Raw genomic sequence first — 26,401 nt, 5'->3', positions numbered from 1 at the left:
GGCTGTTCACATGGAAACACATGGACACGCTTGGCAACCAATGCCACGACACTGCTCCCTGGGGTTAGCACATGGAAGTATCAGCTCAACCAGAAACAGTGACAGGGGTGTACCACCATGGACATGTGAGGTCCCATTGGGGGGGGGGGGGGGGGGGTAATCTGGTAACCTTCCTCCAAATTTTGTTAATGCACCCTTCAGACCACCAGGAAATAGTAAAAGCACATATTAAATTAATACTTAATATATAATATATATTACATAAATTACATGGATTTGATTTTACTGAGTATGCAGCTATTTCAGCAAACTCCTCTCTTTTTCGCTTCTTTGGCAATGAAGGCATACCCAAATATCAAACTATACAGTGAACTCAAAAATATTTGGACCGTTAAAGTTGGTTTTGTCTCTTCCAGCACTTTGGATTTTAAAGGATACAAGTTTAAGTGCTGACTGACCAATGACTCACGGGGGTTAAAACAAATGAAATGCTTCTTGCTCTACAAACTGAGCCACAGGGTTAAAAGCTGTAAAAGCTTTGGATCTCAACATTTGGAGCTTGGATCTCAACATAACTTCATGTTAAAATAAAGGTTGAATAAATAAATGATAAACCAAAGTCATAACAACTTCTGCGAGGCCAAGTTTTCAAACACAATCTTTTACTCTTCTGCAACCCAGTTGTCAGAAATACCTGTTTTGGCTCGAAACTGTATTTCTACTATTGGTCCACAAGGAGGCAATGTTTATTTCAAATTAGAGCTAGTCTCTGTAGATATGGTAAACCTGTTAGCTGGCCATAAACAGATGCCTGTAAGCAGGCACCTACGCATGCATGTTCATTAAATTCCAACTGTTTCAAATCTACAGCTTTTCTTTCTTATTTTTTGTATCACTTTTACAAATCCACAGGGCAGAAAGCATGCATTTCATATTTTTTTTTTAATCAATGGTGCTTTCTAGAATAGAGGCTCCAAGAAAAAACAGAAGAAAAAAAATCAGTTGAAAAATGTCAAATCATGGAAATGTGTATGCTTTATCATTGCCCAGCTATATACCTGGAATAAAATTAACAAAACATACTTAACATCTGATTATTTTACTACTTTGACAACTCTAAATAACTTTTCTTCATTTAATTCATGTTCTTCTCTTTATTCACTTGAGGTCAGCATATCAAATGAAAATTTTGATCCTGAAAGCTAAGATGTTTACAGAACAATACACAATAAAAGAGAGACATTCTACTGGATCTTAGGTGGTTTATTTACCTGATCCTGCTATTCATTTTATTTCTATGCATTTAACGTTGATTAACATAATTCAAATAACATTGCAGTTATTCATGATGATCCTTGATGCTGTTACTATGTCAGCCTCATCCTACATAATCTCTGACTCCATTGAACAGGCTGATGGCCAATTGCAGAGGACATTCTGTGAGTGTTTCTATTAAACTTTAACAGGGGACAAAAGTGTCCCCAAACTGTGGCTAAAACCGGAAATGTTGTCTAACGGGGATATCTTTCCATTCTCTATATCTCACAAATGTTACAGTTGGGTCAGGGTAAAAATTAGGGTTTAGGTTACTGAGGTTAGGTCACTGAGGTTAAGGTTAGTGTTAGGTTGAGAATAGTGTTGGTGTCCCCATTTTGATTGCAAAGTAAATGTGTGTGTGTGTGTGTGTGTGTGTGTATGTGTTGTGAGGAAAGCAGTGTACAAAGCTATCTGTTGGATTTCTCAGCTTTCAGCAGTAAGAGTCCCTACTTCAGCTATTTTAATATGCATCACTGGGGATTAACAACTATTTATCCAAAATGTCTGCTGGAAATAACAGGGGAATATGAGTTTCATGCCTGTGTACAGACTCCTCTACATAACTGCACACACACACACACATACACACACACAAAACCTCAGACACACACACACACACACAAAACCTCAGATACACCTCAGTTTGTGTGGTGTCTGGTGTAACTCTAACCCCTGTATGGTGTACCCTAAATCACCCCGAAACTGCAATTCTAATGGAGAAATGTTTAATGGAGAAATCAACCCATTTTTGTATTTGCAGTGTCCTGGTTACATTATAGGACCTGTTGGAACATGCACACACACACACACACACACAGATACACAGAGAGACCTCCCATCCACAACCACTGAAGTGTTATTCATTTCTGCGTTGAATAGTCAACTGCTCTGCATCTTCAAAACAGCAAATGTGCTCTAAACTGCAGCAGTTTAGTTAGGGAAATACATTTACTCTTAAAGGAGCTTTATAAAATGCCAAACATAATGAATGAAAAAGACCACTTTGAAATACCTCGACAAATTGAACATCCGGGAAATTCCCCCTTTTCAGAATGTTATTTTTGCAACGGGCCTTGTGCGTTGTGTAGTGCCCTAATCCTGACAGAACCCTATGGAACCTGTTTTAAAAAGTATACTCTGGGAATAGGGTGCAATTTGGGCCGGCCTGCGGAATTGGTCCCTACTATTCTGTTCTCGACAGTGTTCTTATTGATGGATAAAATGTTTTGCACACCCTTCTGCGACAAAAGATTTTCTGTCTCAACTGGCTCTTCAAACAACGGAATTCACTGAGCGGGGCGATTTGGTAAAGTAATGGGCTGCACACTTCAGATGTTTCATCAGCGCGTGGAATCAAATTCACGGCACCAAGTGGAGGAACGATGATAAAGGTTTGAATGGATACATAAATATTGATGTCCCATGGGGAAACCCCAGTTCTGTTTAACCACAACAACACTCGAGAGGGAAATCCAAAGCTGTGTGTATCCATGGCAATGGCCAAAAATCCAATGCATCCAATGGGAATCTCGGCCACCAGAGAATAATTACTATCATCTGCATTTTAGGGCAGTGAATTGCTCTACACCTGCCTTTGCTGTGCGAACCCTCCCAAGGAAATGGCCACCTTCCATGCTTTCGAAAAACAGTTCGGAAAGGGTTCCCTTGCTTTTCCTGCAGAAGAAATCCTCGAAAGAAAATCTTTTGGACCCCAGCAAAGACCCAGATGGTTGTCAAGGACGGCACCAGAATCGCAATTTGATTAGGGTGCCAGACGTGGCAATGACATGATGGTGACTGATCGATCTTGATTACCCAGATGACATCACCCTCTCCCCACCAAAATATGATGAGGAGAAACAAATTCACTAAACCTTTAAGATCAGTATGTTCACTAATTTATGTAAGTTCACCAGTTCATGTAGGTTCACCAGCTCATCTATGTTCAATAGTTTGTGTGTTCACCAGATCATGTAAGTTCACCATTCTCTTCACCTGTCTTTTTAACCCCGTCTACAATTATTTAATATAGTAAAATTACCATCTCTTAACTCAAACTGATGTAAAAGTAGAGACTAATGGTTTAGATTCTAGTTCTAGAGCAGTGAGAGATTGGGAGTCATGTTACTGTGTTACGCTTTAAACTCTAGCACACTGAAATCATCTATTCACAAAATCCTGAACAGTCAACTATTGACACATTGAGTGCTGTGTAGCTTTCTACTCCCCCAAATGAACAGAGATCATGTAAACAAGTCACGTATTCCATCACACTCTTACACACAGAAACACCGACACACACACACAAACACACACACACACACACACAGACCTGTAGTGCTGGCTCTGTAAAGCGTTAAAGTCTGTTTAGCGTGCGCTGCAAAAATGAGTGTATAATGCTGCTTATTCAAAGAGATCAACCCTTCAGGCAGCTTATGAAACTTCTCAGTGCAATTCCACCAAAAATCGTCTTCTAGCGCATTCTGCACTGTCACGGAGGCACTCCTGGGGAACGCAGTTAAGAAAATACAATAGGCAAAGGCAATGATGCATGATGCAATAGCTAACAGGTTCATGTCAGTCATGTCCTCAAAATAACAACGACTAGACGAAAACACGAGCATGTTTACTCTGAGCGGGTGCATTATGGATCTCTAGTCAACACGCTTAACACGGCAACAGAATCACCACCTGTCAGACATTGCTTCATTTTGCCTGATAACGTCATTTCTTCAGAGCAAGAGAATGTTTAGAGTAGCGATTGGAACTAACATTAATATGATAATGTTTTATTCAATCGGTGTTAGCCAATTGCAGCACCATTAGGAGGTTGGTTGTGGTTTTAATTAGTGTAGAGCGGGGGGGGCGACACAGGAAGCAGGTGCCTTTTTTTATTCGTTCTCTTCCTCACCAAAGCACATTAAGCAACGTTTTTTTATTTTAGTGTTGACGTCTAGTGATTAGTAAGGGGTGGTCAGTTAAATGTTGTGTTTGGGAAAACCATCTGGTAATGCTTGACAGGGTCCTGTTCAAAAGTTATGAGACTACTTTTGACCACAGCCATTCTTCCTGTGGTCAAAAGCAGGAAAACAAGAGATTTACAAGTGATTTTTCTTGGTTTCCAAAATAATGGAAGATGACAGACAAAGTGTGTTTGAGGGGATCAATACGAAAATGAGACCATTTTGAAAGGGATACAATAAAGTGTCCATAAAGGCCCCTTATTCCCAATATAGTGCATCACTTCAGGTCTAAGCCAGTGCACTAACTATGGAATAGTGCCTATTAAGCATAAACAGGGAACAGACTACTCATCATGAAATCAGTGGAGACAACAGGACAGGGCTCTGGGAAGCCAATGTTTATAAAACAGGAAATATAAGGGTATCAACATTCTACACTAGAAACCCGCAACTGGATAAATCATAAATCATCCAATTTAAAGCGCTAGACATTTGCTAGCAAATCCACAAAAAACCTACAGTTGACTTCAATCATTCTGACTGTCTGGCCCATGGTATCTTCTCTCCACTTGATAACGTCTCCCATAATAGGTTTTCACGTATGGATCTTTGCTATTGGATCCTCCAGTAGCAAGGTAATAGGTAGCAGACTCTTTCAGACCTAAAAAAAGAGGTTTACTGTCTGCATATTGGGGTCTCAAAGTACATTTTGTTTTTATTGTTGTGCCATAATAGTTAGCCCATCCTGCATCTGCCTTTCTACAGTTATGACTGGTACGTTACTATATATTACTAATTCAGCAACAGATTTTATAACACAGACATATATATATATATATATATATATATATATATATATATATATATATATATATATATATATATATCAATCGCATTTATTTAAACCCCAAGGAGCAAACAACAGTAGTGTTGAGTTTCAGTGGCTAGGAAAAACTCCCTAAGAAGGCTGACATTTAGGAAGAAACCTAGAGAGGAGCCAGACTCAGAAGGGTGACCAGTCCTCTTCTGGCTGTGCCGGGTGAGATATTAAGAGTCCAATTGGAATAATTAATAAATGCATGTGGGCTAAATACAGAGTCTATTTAAATTTAGACTAGGTCAGAAGCATGACCAGATGGACAAGGACAGGGACAGCAACAGGACCCCGAAACCAGGTACTCCGCAGGTGTGGACCAGGACCTCATGTCCTCCTAAAGTTTAAAACGGGAGGAGACTGGGAAAATTCAGAAAATGCATTCCTCATATCAACAACGATTTATATTGGAGAAGGAGAACTGACCCAATCCCCCAGCACAATAGTATAGCAGCGTAACACCTGGTGGCTGAGACAGGGGGGGTCCGGCGACACTGTGGCCCTACCCAGGGGAGGCCCCGGACAGGGCCCAACAGGCCGGAAATCAATCCACCCACATTGCCAAGCATCAACCAAAGGGACACCCACCAACCGCAACCACCCTGAATGAGGGCCGAGTATTGGCAGCAGTGTACAGCCCAATTGCACAAGTGCGCAACAGAGAGACAACAACAAGCCAGTGACTCTTCCCCCGAAAGGCACTGGAGGGAGGGCATCCCAGTGGTGACGAGAGCCCACCTGGCAAGACAGCAAGTGTGGACAGTATCAAGCCTTCTGGTCACCTTCACGACCCCGGCGTGACTCATGCTGTAGAGATGAGTCTTTAGTGGACACTTGAAAGTTTGCACTGAGTTTGCATTTCTAACCTTAATTGGCAGATCATTCCACAGTAGCAGAGCTCTATGAGAAAAGGCCCTGCCTCCGGCTGTTTGTTTAGAAATTCTAGGTACAATTAAAAGGCCTGCATCTTGCAATCGTAGGTCACGGGTACGTATGTATGGCTGGATATATATATGTATATATACATACAATACACATCAAGAATTTGGACAAACATGCACATTCAAGGTTATTTGTTTATTTTGACAATTTTACGCATTGTAGAATAATAATAATTATTATTATTTGAATACCTAAAAACTATGTAATAACATATATGGTAGTCATGTAGTAACCAAAAAAGTGGTCAAGAAATCAAAATACATTTATATTTCAGATTCTTCAAAGTAGCTGACTTTTGCCCGGATGACAACTTTGTAAAGAAGCTAATGCTCAGGATGACAGTATTTTCCCAAAAATATAGCCTGTGTTTTTGATAGCGAAAAATACTGAACATTAACAGTTCAACATTTTTATGTGTTTTATAAATATTAATTTATAGGAGCACAGCACCTTCTGACTTAGATGGTTTAAAACACAAAACACTTCAATGTATCTTTGGGTAATTCTACTGGGTTCTGCTACTCATTATTCTTATATGAAATGTTGGGATGGGTCTCAATGTGTCTGCATGCAAGATGAAAGCACCATTCTGTTGTGTTTACTTAAAATGTGCTCTTGTTTTTCTCTATTCATTTATTAAACATTTATTTATCTAGGATGGACTCAGTGATTATAATGTCCTGCATTTTCAGGTCAGATTAAAGACCATTCCATGCTGTAGGAGCAGCAACCCTAAAAGCTTTTCTACCCATCTCTGTGCGCACAATGGGAACTGACAGTAGATAGAGATCCTGTGATGGTAAGGCTTTTCTACCCATCTCTGTGCAGACAGTGGGAACTGACAGTAGACACAGATCCTATGAGGGTAAGGCTTTTCTACCCATCTCTGTGTGGACAGTGGGAACTGACAGTAGATAGAGATCCTTGGTTGGTAAGACTTTTCTATCCATCTCTGTGCGGACAGTGGGAACTGACAGTAGACACAGATCCTATGAGGGTAAGGCTTTTCTACCCATCTCTGTGCGGACAGTGGGAACTGACAGTAGATAGAGATCCTTGGTTGGTAACACTTTTCTATCCATCTCTGTGCGGACAATGGGAACTGACAGTAGATAGAGATCCTGTGATGGTAAGGCTTTTATACCCATCTCTGTGTGGACAGTGGGAACTGACAGTAGATAGAGATCCTGTGATGGCAAGCAATAGCTTTTAGAACTTTTTTGTAAATTGTTTTTTTTTCTTGTAAAAAAAAAACAAACATTCAGCATATCTGACATCTACTAACACAGCAAGTGAACCAATTATTGGACAAAACTTGATACCCGAGAACAAACATCGATCATGTTTAGGCTCAGTGTACGCTGTGTATCCTGCTGTATAACCTCAGACTTGAAAGCCTTGCTTGAACTTTTGCTTGAGGACAAATGTGATTGCTTTTGATATATGGCTTTGTGCTTGCTTGTTGAAGTGTTATAGCCTTTCTTCTGTGAACAATTGCAAAACAGAACATGTTTTCAATGTGTTTCCTTTAAAATTACATTCTGGTCAAAACTAGTGCACTACAGACAGAACAGGGTGTCTTGCAGAATACAAGAAGTGAATAGAAAACATGCCTTGAACTGTCAGCATACATACATGCAAGGGAGCGCACAGGCCTCTGGTAAAGAAAGGTTTATAGAACAACAAACGCTCTCTCCATTCAACAACAGCAGACAATGAGAAATCCTTTTGTCTGTCTGGCTCAATTAATCTAATCACCACCTGTAGTCACAGTCATTTAAAAGTGCATCAGACTTTCAGACTTCAAAAGGAGGTTTAATGTCTGCATATGTTCTGTGGCTTATGTCTGCATTTTCTTAGGTTTGAAAACCTTTTTTCTCCTGTTAGTCGGTGATTCCGGCAGTTCTCAGATTCTGACCTGAGACAAATCAGGGCCTGGTTTCCCGATAACGTGGCACTTACAACATTTGAATTATGTTGTATCCTTATGATGGACTTTGCTACGACGGAGTTACGCCTGTTTCCTAAACCACCACGTATGTCGCCCTTTATTAAGTGCATCATGAGTGCCGCGTTGTATGGGCGTTTGGAATTAAATTAGGCCATATTTGGGGTTTGGAATGGAATTGGGCCATGAATACATTTTGAAATTTAGCCTATGGTATATTGATTAGGCTACACAGAAGCACGTAATATCGCTGGCGATGTATTCTACTACTACTGCATCAATGGGAAAATGTAAAACTCGAAGAAGTAGCGAAATATAGGGTGGACGAAACGATGGACTTCTCTCCGGGAAGTTGATCACGTGACTTTCAATTATCAGATCCTCCGGTAGTTATACAGAATACCTGTAATTTACCTCACAAAGCAATCAACACATGATACCCGCATCCAGATCCGCAGATGAAGACCATGACGACGATGAGGATGAAGACGGTGGAGTTGAGTGCAAAGAACCTTATCATCAAAGACAGTACCAGTAGATTTTCAGATTTGTGAACGGTTAATTTTGAACACATTTTCATTATTCATTATTTCTTGTTTTACGTATGTTTTTCTTTATCCTCAGTTGATCAATAGTATTCAGTTGCATTGGCATCCACTCACGCACTTAAATGAATTGATCTACATCAAAACTGTTTTGATCATTGTTATTCGTTCAGTTGCCTTAATATTAACAGTTTGCGATCTCTCCTGGCATGTTGGGAGGCGCTTTTTCTAGAAAGCAGTGAAATTCCTGTTACGATGCCCTAGTGGTCCGGGAACGCTCACGAGAGATGCTGCGTGCCACTAAGTAACGATGCTTTCGGAAACGCACCTATAAGATAACGAGGCACTTGCGTGCATCTTACGTTCATTTTAGTGCTTTGAGAAACCGGGCCCTAATCTGTGAATTTCCCACTTGACACAGACAGGACCCGGTACTTATTTTAGAACAATTAACAGACATACCCAAATCGAATCTAGCATGAGTCAGTTTGTAGTAATGTACACAAATCGAATCTAACATGAGCCAGTTTGTAGTCATGTATATATACTGAATGTATGTACGGATGTGCTTTTGCCATAAGACGTTTTTAAATTTTTTAGACAAATTAGTTGTAATATACTTTAGGTAAATAAAGTACTGTAACTTGCTTTCTTGGTTTTATAATGGTCCCTCCCACTGCCAAGTTAGTGTGCTTTCGCCTGCTTTTATGTTGAGCCTGGGGCAATACCACACAGCCGCTTTAGAAGGGACTTGATTACGCTGCTATATTATTGTGCTGGGGGATATGAGGAATGTACTACTAACTTTTCTCAGTCTCCTCCAGTTTTACATTTTAGGAGGAGATGAGGTCCTGGTCCACACCTGCGGATTACCTGGTTTGGGGGGCCCGTTGCTGTCCCTGTCCTTGTCCACCTGGTCATACTTCTGACCTAGTCTAAAATCAAATAGACTCTAGATTTAGCCCAGATAAATTTATTTATTACTCCAATTGGACTCTTAATATCTCACCCGGCACAGCCAGAAGAGGACTGGTCACCCCTCTGAGCCTGGGTCCTCTCTAGGTTTCTTCCTAAAATTCGACCTTCTTAGGGAGTTTTTCCTAGCCACTGAAATTCAACACTACTGTTGTTTGCTCCTTGGGGTTTAAGGCCGGGTGTCTCTGTAAAGCACTTTGTGACAACTGCTGTTGTAAAAAGGGCTTTATAAATACATTTGATTGATTGATTACGATGGAGCATCTTTGCCCACTGATCTTTGATCATTCCCACCCTGGTCACCCTGGTCCAAACATTATCCAGCGGAGTGCAGGCAGAATGTACAGTTTAACTAAAAGATTCTGACACTTGAATTCACCTGTTGAACAGGACCTTGCTGGTTTTCTCAATCTCACAACATTTAACTGACAACCCTCTCTAATCACTAGGCGTGTAAGTTTAGCATGTTAGTGTAAGTTTAGCACTTACATTAAAATAAACATAAAAACATTTAACAGACAACCCCCTCTAATCACTAGACAACTACATTAAAATAAATGAACTACATTTCATTTATCGAGGAAGATAATGAGCAAAAAGACCCATGGTACAGTAAGCATCGTACCTCACATTATTATGAGCTTTATACTAATTAAAAGCACAACCAACACTTCCCTGCAAACTGTGACACAACTGTCTGATGCTGTGTGTCTCCTTCGAGTAGATTTAGTGTTTTCTGGCTGTATGTTAAACTATAACTAGCTGTGTCATGTTTTCAGTGGGTGACAGATCTGGACTGCAGGCAGGCCAGTTTACCACCCAGACTGTTACTATGGAGCCATGCTGTTGTAATAAATGCAGAATGTGGTTTGGCATTGTGTTGTTGTAATAAGCAAGGCCTTCTTTTGAAAAAGACATTGTCTGGATGGCGGCATTTGTTGCTCCAAAAGCTGTATGTACGGTTCAGCATTAATGGTGCCTTCACAGATGTGCAAGTCATCCATGCCATGTGCACTAATGCACCCCCATATCATCACGGATGCTCGCTTTTGAACTGTGCTCTGATAAGAAGCCAGATGGTCGCCCTTCTCTTTAGTCTAGAGGGCGCGGCATCCATGATTCCCAAAAATCATTTCACATTTTGATTCGTCAGACCACAGGACAGTTTTCCACCTTAGTCCATCTTGAGCTTCGGCCCAGAGAACACGGTAGCGGTTCTGGATCTTGTGTATACATGGTTTCTTCTATGCATGGTAGAGGTTTAACTTGCATTTGTGGATGCCATGACCTTCTGTGTTCCCAGACAATGGTTTTGGAAGTGTTCCTGAGCCCATGCAATGATTTCCACTACAGAATCTTATCTATTTTCAAAGCAGTGCCATCTGAGGGCCCGAGGATCACGACCAATTAAGCATTGGTTTTCGGCCTGGTCCCTTGTATACAGAGGTTTCTCCAGGTTCTCTGAATTTTTTATGCTATTATGTACTGTAAATGATGACTCTTTGAATGTTTACATTGAGAAACTTTATTCTTAAATTGTTGCACAGCTTGGTGAACCCCTCCCCAATCCTCAATTCTGAAAAACCCATCCTCTCTGGAATGATCTTTTAGTACTCAATCATGTTACTGACCTGTTGTCAATTGATTTAAGTAGTTGTGTGATATTCCACCAGGTTTTAGTTTTTTAGCATTACACAACTTTTTCAGTCTTTTGTTACCTCTTTCCCAGCTTTTTTTAAACGTGTTGCTGGCATCAGGGGCAATAATGCATTGTATATAAGATTCTCTCATTGACTCAAATTCAAACAGCTGCAAACACTGGTCGATGATATTGTAACTGGCTAGCAAACGTCAGCTAACCGCTAGCTAACATAAAGTGTGACCTGTAATTCAATGCAGTGAAAATGAAGCCTGGTGAAAGTTATAAATGTGTTTTATTGTTCTGAGTGGTCGAAGTAAAGAAATGTCTAACATCTCCTGTTTGAACTACTTACTGAAATCCAACCACCAACGACCTACTCTGTCAGATTCCCACCCATTCACACTGTACCTGTACGATGTACCACTGCTGAGGGCTACATTAACATTTAGGTAATTTAGCAGACTTATATGCAAAGACAGTGTGTGTGTTCAGAACCTTCCTTTCTCAACATTGTGGGTGGTCTTATTGTACTGGCTGTTTAGTCGGTGTTGGCTGGTCTGTCCTGCAAAATACTTATCCCTGGACAAACTAGTCTTGGCTTATGCCCCATAATATCTGTCTATACATGCTGTTTAAACCTTTCAGGTCAAACATTTCTTGGCTATTTTTCAAAGAAGCTTCTCTGACCGCTGGTGTGGTCTTTGCGTAAACCCGCATGGTCTAACATCTGATTTAAAAGTCTGGTTCAACAACCATGGTCTAACATCTGATTTAAAAGTCTGGTTCAACAACCATGGTCTAATATCTGATTTAAAAGTATGGTTCAACAACCATGGTCTAACATCTGATTTAAAAGTCTGGTTCAACAACCATGGTCTAACATCTGATTTAAAAGTCTGGTTCAACAACCATGGTCTAACATCTGATTTAAAAGTCTGGTTCAACAACCATGGTCTAATATCTGATTTAAAAGTCTGGTTCAACAACCATGGTTTAACATCAGCTTAAAATGTCTGGTTTAACCACCATTGTCTAATATCTGCTTTAAAAATCTGGTTTAACAGGTACTCTATGATGTTTTTCTACATTAACAAGTAGGTAGGCTGACTTCCAAATCTCCTAATTAACAAGCATAGAATTTCCTCTGAGCTTTCTGACATGTTGAGCTTCAACACAACAACAAAGTACACTGGCAGAGATGGATTTTGCTCATTTGCCTAGTGCTTCTCTCTCTGACAGCTTAGTCAGCTAAACTTTTTTCTAACACTTACTAATCAGTAAACATGTAAAAAGAAAACATAAATCAGAACATATTTATGATGGCAAAGATGTTCTGATTTATTTCGTTTAGGATGAAAAAAAAAATGCAATTGAAACCAGTAGCCATAAGTGCATAGAGTATCAGAGATTCAGTTGTAATGAACATGTTGGAGTGCTGGGCCATTTCATGACGTGACATTCCTTGCAGAAAGCCAATCCAACAACAATTTTCAGAATTCAGATTTTATTTAACAACACCAAAAAAGGATGGAGGTATGACTCGAACTTGCTCTGGGATGTTTGATATGTTTACTTCTGCATGTCAATGTGTTATGTGTGGTACATTGTGGTCTTGTCCAACACAGGTGTCAACTCATCTTAGATGTTAACGTGCTATGCAAGGACATACACTGTTCCCATGGTAACTAACCGGCTGACTCACTCGGTGTCGGAGGAGCGCGCTACTAACGCATGTTGTGATCATCATAATCAGCGTTGTTATTGTCTTCATCAGACAACCACTTCCCTAAATATAAATACAGAGCGGTCAGCAGGTTGGAAAATAAAGCCCCACCCCCTAAACTGCTGTCCTGTCAGTTGCTTTGGTATAAAGCTGAATGTTTTACAGACAGGGCAAAAGAATCCACTGCACCTTTTTCTTTCCTTTCCAAAAACAGTTGAAAAGGAACATTTTGAGTGAGGAACAGAAGGGTTACATTCGCAGTGGTTTCTTACTTTTTCCCCTTCTGTTCCTCACTCAAAAAATGTTTTACAAAGCTGTATATATAGTTGATTTTATAATCATGGATGTAAAGGTCTTACATGAATCACCACTAGGGCCTTTAAGCAGAGGAAGATCAAGAGGGGTCCTGTTATGGTTGCAGCTGTAAACAAATCAACGCCACTGTAGTTTCCCTCATACATTACAGCACATACAGCTCTGGAAGAAATTAAGAGACCACTCATAATTTTTCTTAAATCAGCATCTCTACATGTATGGCAGCCATTCCATTCCAGTGTCTGTTAAATTCCAACACAGGCACACCTCATTTTACTTAATGAGGTACTGATTAGGTGATTACCTGAACCAAATCTAATTTAATGAGGAAAAGTATAAAAACCACTGCTGTGGTCATCACCATCCTCTTGCAATAGGACCAGCTGGATGGAAAAAACTGTGCAAGTAGTACCTCAAAGGTAATTTGAATAAAATAATAACTATTCAGCATGAAAAAAGAGTTGAAAGGAAAAGAATGAGGAAAAGAAGGGTTTCATTCTGGCTTTACTGGCAGACGGATGCAGTGAGCGTCAGGTTGCTTCAATCCTGAAAATGTCAAAGCGATTCATATGAAAAAAAGCCCTTCATCAATGAGAAGCAAAGAAGAGCCAGGCTGACATTAGCAAAAGACCATAAGGATTGGGCCATAGAGGAATGGAGTAACATTTTCAGCTTCGCCCAACACCCGGTCGTCTAATGGTTAGACGACAGTGGGTGTCTCTCATTTGGTGGAGGATCGGTGATGATCTGGGGATGCTTCAGCAAGGCTGGAATCGGGCAAATTGGTCTTTCTGAAGGACACCTGCTTCCTTCTGGTGTGACAATGTTCCCCAACTCTGAGAGTTGTTTTTTCCAATGCTCCATGTCACACAGCCAGGTCAATCAAGATGTGGATGGAGGACCATGAGATCAAGACCCTGTCATGGCCAATCTCCAGACCTGAACCCCATTGAAAACTTCTGGAATTTGATCAAGAGGAAGATGGATGGTCACAAGCCATCAAACAAAGCTCAGCTACTTGAATTTTTGTGCCAGGAGTGGCATAAAGTCACCCAACAGCAATGTGACAGACTGGTGCATGTCAAGACACATGAACGCTGTGATAAAAATCAGGGTTATTCCACCAAATATTGATTTCTGAACTCTTCCTAAGTCATGACGTTAGTATTTTGTTGTTGAAAAATGAATATGAATTTGTGTTCTTTGCATTATTATTTGCAGATTTGTTTAGGTTATTTTGATCAGTTGTTATTTTCTACGTATACATACTGTAAATGACAATATTTTAATTTGGAATTTTTGAGTAAAGTTGTCTGTAGTTTATAGAATAAAACAAAACTGTTCATTTTACTCAAACACATACCTATGAATAGTAAAACCAGAGAAACTGATCATTTTGCATTGGTCTCTTAATTTCTTCCAGAGCTATATTTTGACTCACCATTTCAATTATCTCAATCATGAACTGTAATCGTTTCTTTTCCATATTTCAGAGACTTGACACAGAGACTTGACACAGAGACTTGACGCAGGGACTTGAGACAGAGTCTTGGCGCAGAGACTTGGTACAGTCTTGAGACAGTCTTGAGACAGACTTGAGACAACGTCTTGTACCTTTCCACTCCGGCTGCACCATGACTCCACTCTGGCCCCCAGCTCACTTCTATCTTACCCCGGCACCACCCTAGCCTATCAAATTTTGCCCCCAAAAGGCTAGGGCCGGCACTGTATGAATGACAAATGGCGCTTTTCCACTGCATGGTACCGACTCGACTCTACTCGCCTCGCCTCGACTCCACTCACTTTGGGAGATTTTCCACGCCACTCGAATGGACACTCAGTCTCATTTTATTTCCTCTCTGGAGTGAAGAACTTTTCTGTCGTGTCTCCGAGGTAATAGAGACAACAGAAGCCATGGTTGAAATGTGTGTACTCTGGGCTGCAAAACTGGTCCCTAATGGACACTCAGTTGAATGTGATCTTTGTGGGGAGAGAGGCTGTTTTGAAGTGGCTCCATGGCAGCAGGGGAGCAGAACTCTCACCCTGTAGCCACTCACAGCTGGAGGCTCTGATGAGTGCAATTATTTTCCGATCTGCCACCCTAATTGAAATGGGGGGGCATTAACACAGCACCAATCACTTCTATTTGTCAGTTGTCTTGACGGTTGGGACTACAGCACATCTGGTAAGGCATGAATGGACGGATTTGACTAAAAACACCCAGAAAGATCTGAAAAGCCTCTCTATCTACGGGAGTCTATTCTTAAGGCAGTCGATGGAATGTCTATTCGTGTGGTAGCCAATACAGGAAGTATGGAAACGGCTTTGTAGCCTGCCTACAGGATAGATATGTATAGACGGCCCTCTCATCTCCTGAGAGCCAATGCCCAGCAAGGTCTACTCTCAGCATGGTCAACTCCAAAGACAATCCAGGGGCTGGTGGCCTCTTAATTAGGGAGGATGGGCTCATATTAATTCCCAAAAGGAATTATTGGAGTGGTTTCTAAAAACTCACTCACTGAGTGTGTGTTCTCTGTGTTCACATCCCAAATGGTACCCTATTGCCAGTGCACTACGTAGTCCACTGAAATAGGGGATAGGGCAATAACTGGGATGAAACAATGCTCCATCCAGAATGAATGAGTCAGCCACTGGGCTAAACATCCATCAAGCATTCAGCCATGACACAATGAACAAACAAAGAAAAAGTGTTAAAGGCGAGCTGGTACAACAAGGTAGTGGGTTCTTGGTATTAGAGCTGTTAAACCATCTCCAATCAGACTCTCTAGCAGTTTGTGGTAACCCTACTTTTCACCAGATATAACACTGTTTGTCTGGCAACTGGTTTTACATGCCCCCCATACTCTGGTAACTGAGATCTGGATCTGTTAAGGCTAACTGAATTAGGACGGTTGTTTTTATGTCATAATGAATACAAGGTGGAGCTTTCAGCCACACTCTGAAAAGTGGAGCACTGAGAAGTATGTGACAGGGTGGGAGATTTGAAGATAAGGACATGTGTCCTCCAGTGTGCATCAGGTCAAGCCTTTCCTCATCACACTGCTTGTTCTACCTGGACACTGCTTGTTCTTCTAGCACACCTCCATCCACCCAAAACCTCTGCCTTGACACCTCCATCCACCCAAAACCTCTGCCTTGACACCTCCATCCACCCAAAACCTCTGCCTTGACAAAAGCAAGGCTTGCAAATTGGCGTTATAAGGTTAAATCTAAGATAGAGGGGACAGGGGAGGTGACGACGACATTGCCGTCTGTAAATTTGACACATGAAGACATCAACTCTGTATCTGACTCAATAAGGCTTACATAATCCCATGTGATGTAGACATAATTGCCTTTAAGTCCATGCAGAAATAAGTCTTCATACACACAAGTGAAACTTTATTCATACCTGCGTATTTGATAATTTACCATTGAAAATGGCTGACTTGTCAAGTCAGTTCAGATGCCAAGACTTTTGCACAGTATTGTCTATTGACAATCCCTTTCACTACAAAAGGTATACTTAAATAACCAGCTAACCGACCTAATAGCGTATTTCATAACATATAAAGTAGATGTGTAACCAGATGCTCTTTCTAAAGAGTTCGGGTTTTTATTTATTTTCTCTATTGATTTTTGGTTAACCAATAACCACATATAATTAAAAGTAAATTGTAAGTATATTGTGTATTGTATATTGTGTTAAGAGTATATTGTATATTAATTATTGCCATAGAAATATTGGCAGATGTTATTTCATCGCTATGTCTCAAAGACTAATTTGGTTGTTATTAGGTTAGCAAATCTAGCATTGCTCTTTTTGGGTGGGCGAGTCACGACCTCTTCCTTTTGTAGCACTCTAGTGCTGTTTGTGCTGTTCTCTCTTGTGTCTACCTCCCTCTGTATCTCTCTCAGGTGTGACGCATTCTCAGTTTTGAACTATCCTTGGAGAATGGCTGGGTTAGATACCTAAGTGTTTACATACTCCTGCAGATAACCCTTTATATACGGTACAGTAGGTTAGAAACGAGTGGCTGTGCCCTTGTTTGTTGTAGCAGTTATGATAGTTGTATACAGTTTAACTTATGACCAGCATCATTCATTTTCTTTTACAGACTTGTCTTTGACAGACCTCTCGCCCAGCAGTTCTCCTAACCTGAAACCTTAAGCCACTCTTTGTTGTTTGTTCCCCTTGTTGTTGTTTATTTATGTATATATATATTTTTACTACTGTGAGTTTTGCCAGTTACTGTGATCTCCCCCATATGTTTTCCAGCCCCAGTGTGTTTATGTGCAGGCAGCTGTGTTCTTCTCCACTGGACGCATAGGAGGTAACATACTTGGATATTTTTACTTTGACTGGGAAACACAAGATTCAGAAGGTCTTTGTTGGTCTAAATCTCACTCAGCCAATCACTAAGCCAACATGACTTAACCTAAGGCAGTCTACAAAGTCACTGTTGGCTGATTGTGTTTTTGATGATCTCCCACAGGTCTCAGCTATATCGGAGGGCCAAACCTCATATCACTATAATTTGAGGTTTGGCCCTTAGAAGATCTTTAAGCCAGACCCCATTTCTGCCATCCCAAAAGGAGTGCTTGATCATTTCACTAGTGTTTTTCTGCAGATAGGCATGCTCCATTTACAAGAGTTAGGGTGAAGAACAGATCCAACCCCTGGTTCTATGTAGTTAATAAAATACACTCACCTAAAGGATTATTAGGAACACCTGTTCAATTTCTCATTAATGCAATTATCTAATCAACCAATCACATGGTAGTTGCTTCAATGCATTTAGGGGTGTGGTCCTGGTCAAGACAATCTCCTGAACTCTAAACTGAATGTCAGAATGGGAAAGAAAGGTGATTTAAGCTATTTTGAGCGTGGCATGGTTGTTGGTGCCAGACGGGCCGGTCTGAGTATTTCACAATCTGCTCAGTTACTGGGATTTTCATGCACAACCATTTCTACGGTTTACAAAGAATGGTGTGAAAAGGGAAAAACATCCAGTGTGCGGCAGACCTGTGGGCGAAAATGCCTTGTTGATGCTAGAGGTCAGAGGAGAATGGGCAGACTGATTCAAGCTGATAGAAGAGCAACTTTGACTGAAATAACCACTCGTTACAACCGAGGTATGCAGCAAAGCATTTGTGAAGCCACAACACGCACAACCTTGAGGCGGATGGGCTACAACAGCAGAAGACCCCACCGGGTACCACTCATCTCCACTACAAATAGGGAAAAGAGGCTACAATTTGCACAAGCTCACCAAAATTGGACAGTTGAAGACTGGAAGAATGTTGCCTGGTCTGATGAGTCTCAATTTCATGGATCCATCATGCCTTGTTACCACTGTGCAGGCTGGTGGTGGTGGTATAATTGTGTGGGGGATGTTCTCTTGGCACACTTTAGGCCCCTTAGTGCCAATTGGGCATCGTTTAAATGCCATGGCCTACCTGAGCATTGTTTCTGACCATGTCCATCCCTTTATGACCACCATGTACCCATCCTCTGATGGCTACTTCCAGCAGGATAATGCACCATGTCACAAAGCTTGAATCATTTCAAATTGGTTTCTTGAACATGACAATGAGTTCACTGTACTGAAATGGCCCCCACAGTCACCAGATCTCAACCCAATAGAGCATCTTTGGGATGTGGAGCGAACGGGAGCTTCGTGCCCTGGATGTGCATCCCACAAATCTCCATCAACTGCAAGATGCTATCCTATCAATATGGGCCAACATTTCTAAACAATGCTTTCAGCACCTTGTTGAATCAATGCCACGTAGAATTAAGGCAGTTCTGAATGCAAAAGGGGGTCAAACACAGTATTAGTATGGTGTTCCTAATAATCCTTTAGGTGAGTGTATATCAATGGCTAAGCCTAGAAAAACAAGATCTGACTGGAAGAGATTTAAATGACTGAGAAACGTATTAAGCTTGTTGAAAAGGCAGAACCTAAATGCAATGTAATCCCACTGTCTGACTGTGAAGTAATACGGCCAATCCAGTAATCCGACAGTATTAAAAACCCTGAAGAACATGTCCTCCATCTTGTTGCCTAAACGGATCGTTTTGGACTTGTTTTGGGTCCCTTATGGATACAAATGCAATTGTTGATTACTTCAATCACCGCTTTCTATTTGAGAAGCTTCTGCATTTTCATGAGCAGTAGTAGTCTGTGCTGAGTGGAAGGGCCAGAGGCCTGGAATGGATTATTCCCTATAAAGTGCTCTCCTTTGACCAAGGTATCGCAAAGTAGTACACAACAGGAAATAAGATTCCATTTGATGCAAGCAATGACTCAACAGTTGGTTTGACTGGTTTATATTCTAATTATATAATACTCTTTATTGTTTATAGCTGCTGGGGATGAGTTCATGTTTGTTGTTAGGGCTGGCTCAGGGCTGCAAGAAATAGACTGCTATTAACTGGCTGAGATACTGAGAACACAAAACATAGCTCATCTCGTTTACAGGTAAATATTAAAGAAAAAATGTCCTTGATTCCACACCCTGAAAGGACTTCAGCCAATGGGTATTAAAAATCAATGGAAGTAATTAGAGTATAAGCAAGTAATAAAATATCTTAAATTCATCTTAAACTTCGAATTAGGTTTGTTTCTTGAACAGGAAAATAAACCTAACTTCTTCATGTGAAACAATGTTCAGAATAGGAAATAATCACGTCCTATACTTATAAGCCTGTAAAAGGATATACAACCCATTAGGATACTGACAATTCTAAAACATCTGAGGAACTCACATCTCTTATTTCCATTTTCCAAAATTGGTCTATTTTATTCAGGAAAAATGTGACATTCTAAATCCATTTTAAAACGTACCCGACACCTTAATGCATTAGACATTAAGAAGGTACAGTGTGATGTAACCACTTGTCTGCTTCCACCAACGTGTACAGACAGCAAACACATGACGCCAGCTCCTTCGGGTTTGTTCTGGACCTAATAGCGAATGCGCTACATAGCAGTGCTCACTTGGATGACTTCCTCGTTCCTCATATCCTCTCCAGCTAAATATAACAGACTGTGACGAAAAAAATGCAAAAAACTGAATGGTTTAATGCAACACAGTGACTATAGTTAAGTGCTATGACCATAGCCAACTAACTAGCACAGTACCCCAGCAACCAACTAGCTATACATGCAGTAAACTAGCTACCTTAATACCCTATTAGCTAGTTATCATAACTAACTCACTAGCCTACAGTACTACACGGACAGATAGCTAGCTAGTCAGCTTCTTTATTAAATGGAGCTGACGAATTAACTCTACATTAACACAAACCAGCTTTAGGAAGAGTGGATATATGTTCAGCCAATCTCTGTTATGTCACAGGCCTAGGGGTGCAATGGAAATCTAACTAAAAGGTTGCAAGTTCAATTCACAAGTGAGGTTGTGTCCCAAGCAAACAGAATACTCTCCTACTATATAACCATTTTGTTGAAAGCATTGTCACACCAAGTTCTGATGTGCCCGACATATCTATGGGTGTTATGTGCTTGTGTGTTGGGGATCAACTAATGCATCATATGACAAATGGGGGTCGAAGATAGCATAGTGGTTAGAACATCAAATTGATAGACAAATGGGGGTCTGAGACTGTGTAGAGGTTAGAGCGTCATATTGAAAGACATGTTATCATAGCACATTTGGGCCGGATCAATACTTTTCCCTGTTAAGATGAGCAGTGGGCCAATAAATACAGGTTAGCAGTGTCTATTAGAATCCTGTTCAGCTGCACAACCAGCTAGACAAGGACAGGGATGACCAGCTAAGCTGTGGACTGTGACTTTGGGCAGGGTCTGCTAGGAGTTGTCCTACAAAAGTGTTCCAAGGACTCATGTCCTCCTGACTCCCCTGGGTCTGAGCTAGAAGACAGTCCTCCCCTGGGTTTGACCTGGTGGAGAGTCCTCCCCTAGGTTTGACCTGGCGGAGAGTCCTCCCCTGGGTTTGACCTGGCGGAGAGTCCTCCCCTGGGTTTGACCTGGCGGAGAGTCCTCCCCTGTGTTTGACCTGGCGGAGAGTCCTCCCCTGTGTTTGACCTGGCGGAGATTCCTCCCCTGTGTTTGACCTGGCGGAGAGTCCTCCCCTGTGTTTGACCTGGCGGAGATTCCTCCCCTGGGTTTGACCTGGCGGAGAGTCCTCCCCTGGGTTTGACCTGGCGGAGAGTCCTCCCCTGTGTTTGACCTGGCGGAGAGTCCTCCCCTGGGTTTGACCTGGCGGAGAGTCCTCCCTGCAGAATGCATGAGCCCCAGACCACACTTAATCAGATGATCATACTGAAGTGATGAGTCCTTAACTGTTAATCCTTAATGGTTGTGACTGACTTTGTGACTCTCATGGAGCAGTAGATCATTCCACAAGCAAATGAGCTCTATGGGTGAAACCCTTTCCTCCGGCTGTTTGTTTAGAAATTCGAAGTATAGTAAGGAGGCCTGGGTCTGATCGGTGGTATGGAGGGCAGGACCAATTCAGAGAGACAAGCAGTACCAATTCCATGTAATGCTTTGTAGGTTAACAGTAACTGTTAACAGGCAGTCAGTGTAGCGAGGCTAGTTCTGGACTAATGCGATCCACCTTTTTTGTAGTTAAGATTCAAACAGCTGTATATAGCACCAAGTGAAATTAATTTAGTGTCCTATCAGGGCAGTTTCTAATGTTGAAGTAAAAAAAAGCATGGATTGTGTTTTCTGCCTAATATCTTGAAAAGACGTTTCACATGTTTTAGTAAAGTTTGACAGTTGTAGAACAACTGCTCTTGAAATGCGTTTTCTATGTTCATCAAAAGAGAAATCAGGGTCCAGAATATGTATTCTGGGAGATGACTTAACAATCGTCATGGTTCATTGTGCGATCTGACAGAACAGAAAGGTTGCTAAATCAAATCCGACAGCCACCAACGATGTTTAGTCCGTTTACTATCCCTGAGCAGGGCAGTTAACCTGAAAATGTCCATTCAGAGGGGATGGTGTAAAAGTCATATTTCAAGAAGACCTTGATGACTGAATCAGTGAATATATTCTGATCTCACATGTTCATTAACAATTAAAGCTGGTTCTAATGTCTCTTCGATTTGTTACGCATCGATTTCACTTTTCTGTCTTCTTTTGTGTCAGTCTTCTCGGCTTATCAAAAAGGTTGTAATGGAATTTCTCCTGGTCAGGGTCTTATGCTTTCACTGCTGTTATGTATTCAATTAAAGTAAGCTTTGTCACATAACACTGGCTTTTTTCAAGAGTTTCAAATTTATTTTCTTTGATGTCTCTAGCACTTTTTTCAGTCATGTGCCGATCTGTTCTTCTACATTTAAGTCCCATGCCTCCCCCACATAAAACTTTGTAACATCAGGCCCTTGGAAAGTGACTAGCCTTCTCTTGCTCTGTCCACACTCTCAGTGTGTTCTTAGAGAATGAAATCTTTGCATTACTCATTTGAGATCTTTTGGATCAAGGCCTATTCTCAGTCTTCCATTGTTTCCGGCCACAATGACAAGAGAACCCACCCACTCAGTTGGACCATCCATTTTCTGAACCACATTCTCTTTCTCCATTCTATCAACTACTCCTTAAGCTGGACACGAAGGCTGAACGTCACTTTCCAAGATGGATAAATGACTGGCACTATAATTGTTCTTTCCAGATAGTGGGTTTACCCAAAAGACACAACAGAGATTCCAAAGACACAATGGAGTCATTGAACTCGACCAGTTTTCCTCTGTCTGAGTTTCCACAACAATTAATCTTTTTTCGCCAGGTTCAGTCTGTCAGCACAGCCTGCGCACATCCTTGGGTACGGCTATGAATGGCCATGTGTGCATCCTCCAGCAATACCTGTCCCTTTAATTGGAATCTCAGCACCTGCATATTCTGTTTCTTTCAAATAATCTCCATGCAATTTCGGCCTAGGGCATAGGCCTTCAACACCATTGATATGACTTTCTGAAAAAATATGAAAATATTTCCTTGCCTACCTGGAAATGAATTCAGATAGGCAAGGAAATAGGACATTTTTACTCAGTTGTTTCTAAAGTTCTAAGAGGAAAGAGGGAGAAAGAGGAGGGTTTGATAGAAAGGTGAGGCAAATAACACATATGGGAGGAGGAGGTTGTTAGGCCTATTGTGGTGTGTGATAGAATGTAGGGTGCCACAAACAACTGTGCCCTTAAAAATGACTCTCACCATCTTTGACTTGGTGTGGTCTGCCAACTCTGAGATTACTTCAACAATCTAATTTTCCCCTTGAGGCACCAGGGCCTAAAACATATTGGCGTGACATTTTGACAAACTACCTTCTGAGTTTTCAGCAAATCTTTTTTTCTGTTTTTGTGTCTCTTCCACACCAACACATTCACAATTTTGGACCATGATCAAAAAAAAAGTTCATTACTGAATCCAGCTAGGTTTTGAACCAAGCACTTCAGGTAGTGGAAGCAAAGAGGTTACCTACTGAGCTACCTGGGAAATGCCTAACTGACCAACAATATTTGACACCTATAAAGAATACATAGGGGACACGAAATATGGCAGGCGCTACATGCCACCTCTGGGCCAAATTCTACAGAACAACAACATTAACTACCACAGCTATGCCGACGATACCCAAATATATATGGCTCTCGAAATGTATGACAACAGCTCAATAAAAACCTGGATGAACCAAAATTATCTACAATTAAACCAAGATAGATTATTGTGTTTGGCAACAAAAATAAAATAACTAGTATTAGTAAAGAGCAGGATTCTCGGGCCTTAAAATCCAGGGACCAAGTGTGTAATCTTGGTGTTCTGGTAGACTCAGATCTCACATTTAACAGTCATGTCAAAGTGGTCACCAAAACAGCATTATATCATCTTAAAAATATAGCCAGAATCAAGTGCTTGGTGCCCCAAAAAGACCAAGAGAAGCTCATCCATGCTTTTATCTCTAGTAGGGTTGACTACTATAATGGCCTTTTAACTGGACTCCCCTAAAAGCTCAGAACTTACCTACTGAGCCATCCAGGAAGCAAGAAACACACAGGCACTTTTTGCTGCCTGCCATATTTTTTTGTCCCAGTCAGTCAACAGTTTTTTTCAGAAAATCTGTTGTGATGTATCCTGACACATCCTCACCAACACTTTCAACAGGTTAAACAGGTTTGTGTTAGAGTAGCTCATTTAATAGAAATAAAAAGAGACAGTAATTCTGTCAAACACAAGGTATGATATTGCCCACACATTCATGGAAAGGGATTTGACAAAATTAAGTAAATTGAAAGCATCTCCTCAGGGAGTCAAACTGACAACCAATTACTTTTGGTTCCTTGAAAAAGAGGGGGCTACATTTAACAATTTGGGAGACTGCATTTTAAGCTCAAATTCATTATTTTGCTTTAACATGAATATATTTTGGTTAACAGCCAATATAAAAAAACCTGTGTCAGTTTTGAGCTGAGCTTTTAGCCATGTGGAATTACTTAAGGATTTGCCATCCATCCTGTTTGTGAGAACAGAAAACCTTATTGATGATAAGATATCTATTTGAGGTATTCGTTTTGTCCCAAATGATGCCCTATTTTTCCATTTAGTGCATTAATATGGAACTAACCCTTATGCGCTGTGTTGGGAATAGCGTGCAGTTTGGAGAGTAGTGTCATAAATGAAAACCTCAATACACATTGAGGTAGCTTTCTCAAACAAACAATTTCAGCATGTAATATTCGCCTTGACTTAGGAAGAAAAGCATGACATTTATTTCTGTTCAAATCCTTCGACACAAATCCTCCATCCCTCAATTCCTTCCTAATAGCAGATTAAAACATGACATGGGTAACTCAATATATGGTTGTAAAATGCAATAGTTTTGATGCATTCATTTACAGGGACTGTATTTCAAGCTAAAGGGGATTCTACCAAGGATATCCTTAGGGTTGTTAACACAGAGGTGTGATAACAAAGAGAGGGAAACAGAGGGAGGGAAACTTAAAATCTGATCGGTGATTTTAACAATTTTTACATTACCTATCAGCCAAAGACCGGCGTTTCTGTTATTTTGTGCAGAAAATAATAATTTACACAATTTTATTGTTTATGTATAAAACATTGTTTCCCAGTCTGTTTTCAGGCAATTCAAAACTTTAGCTTTTTTCCTTGAAATTGCTGCCTTTTTTCCCTCACTCTTAACTTGTGTACCAAAATGGAAAAAGAAACACCTTTTATATGAAATGATGTGTCCCTTATTCAAGACCTCTGCATTCGTATATGAATTGAGGCTTATTATGTTCCCTACCAGCCACTTCCCTGAAGGTTTTAAACCCGCTGTTATGCTTTACTTTTTGATGTTGCTTTGAAAGAGTAATTTCTAAAGACTATTGTTAGGTTCATATTTCAATCATTTATGTCTGTCCTTTAATCCAAGGTGAAACCTGTTGGGTGAACAGACCTTTCATGTGCATGTTGAAGCCATTCCGTCCTTACAATAACTATTTTATAAAGAAGTATTGAATCCTCAAGTAACAGTGTAAAAGTATGTTAGCCGACTCAAAGCCGAGGACAGTGGGTCTTACCCCCGTAGCAGACTGGCAGTTGGAGGCAGTTTGTCAGTGGAGGCAGTTTGTCAGTGGAGGCAGTTTGTCAGTGGAGGCAGTTTGTCAGTGGAGGCAGTTTGTCAGTGGAGGCAGTTTGTCAGTGGAGGCAGCTAAACTGTTAGCAGCAGCCATTGACGTCATTGACGACATCATCGACGACCTCACACGCATGTTTACCTGACACAAGCCCGGAGAAAGGGCACCGCACAACCGGGCCACCCGATACTCCCTGTTCCTGTTTCCAAAACTGGACTGGCATTCCAAATGGCACCCGGTCACCTACCTAGAGCACCGTTCTGGCCCAGGCCCTGATCTGAAATTAGTGTGCCGTATAGGGCGTAGTGTGCCAATTGAGACGTGGTTTAGGGGGTTGTGGCTTACATAAACAACGCAGGGGTATTCGTCCGTATGAACGACTCCTACATTAAATACATAAACCTTGAACTCACAATAACATGGCGGCATACAATAGCCAGGCTACCCAGTAGCTGACACAGAGATAAACATTATTAAACCATTCACATCCGGGGATGGCCCGGGGCCAGGAATACAAGCCTGTTGT

This window comes from Esox lucius, chromosome 2 (genome assembly GCF_011004845.1).
Source record: "Esox lucius isolate fEsoLuc1 chromosome 2, fEsoLuc1.pri, whole genome shotgun sequence".
NCBI classification, from domain to species: Eukaryota; Metazoa; Chordata; class Actinopteri; order Esociformes; family Esocidae; genus Esox; species Esox lucius.
Note: the sequence above shows the minus strand (reverse complement) of the source record.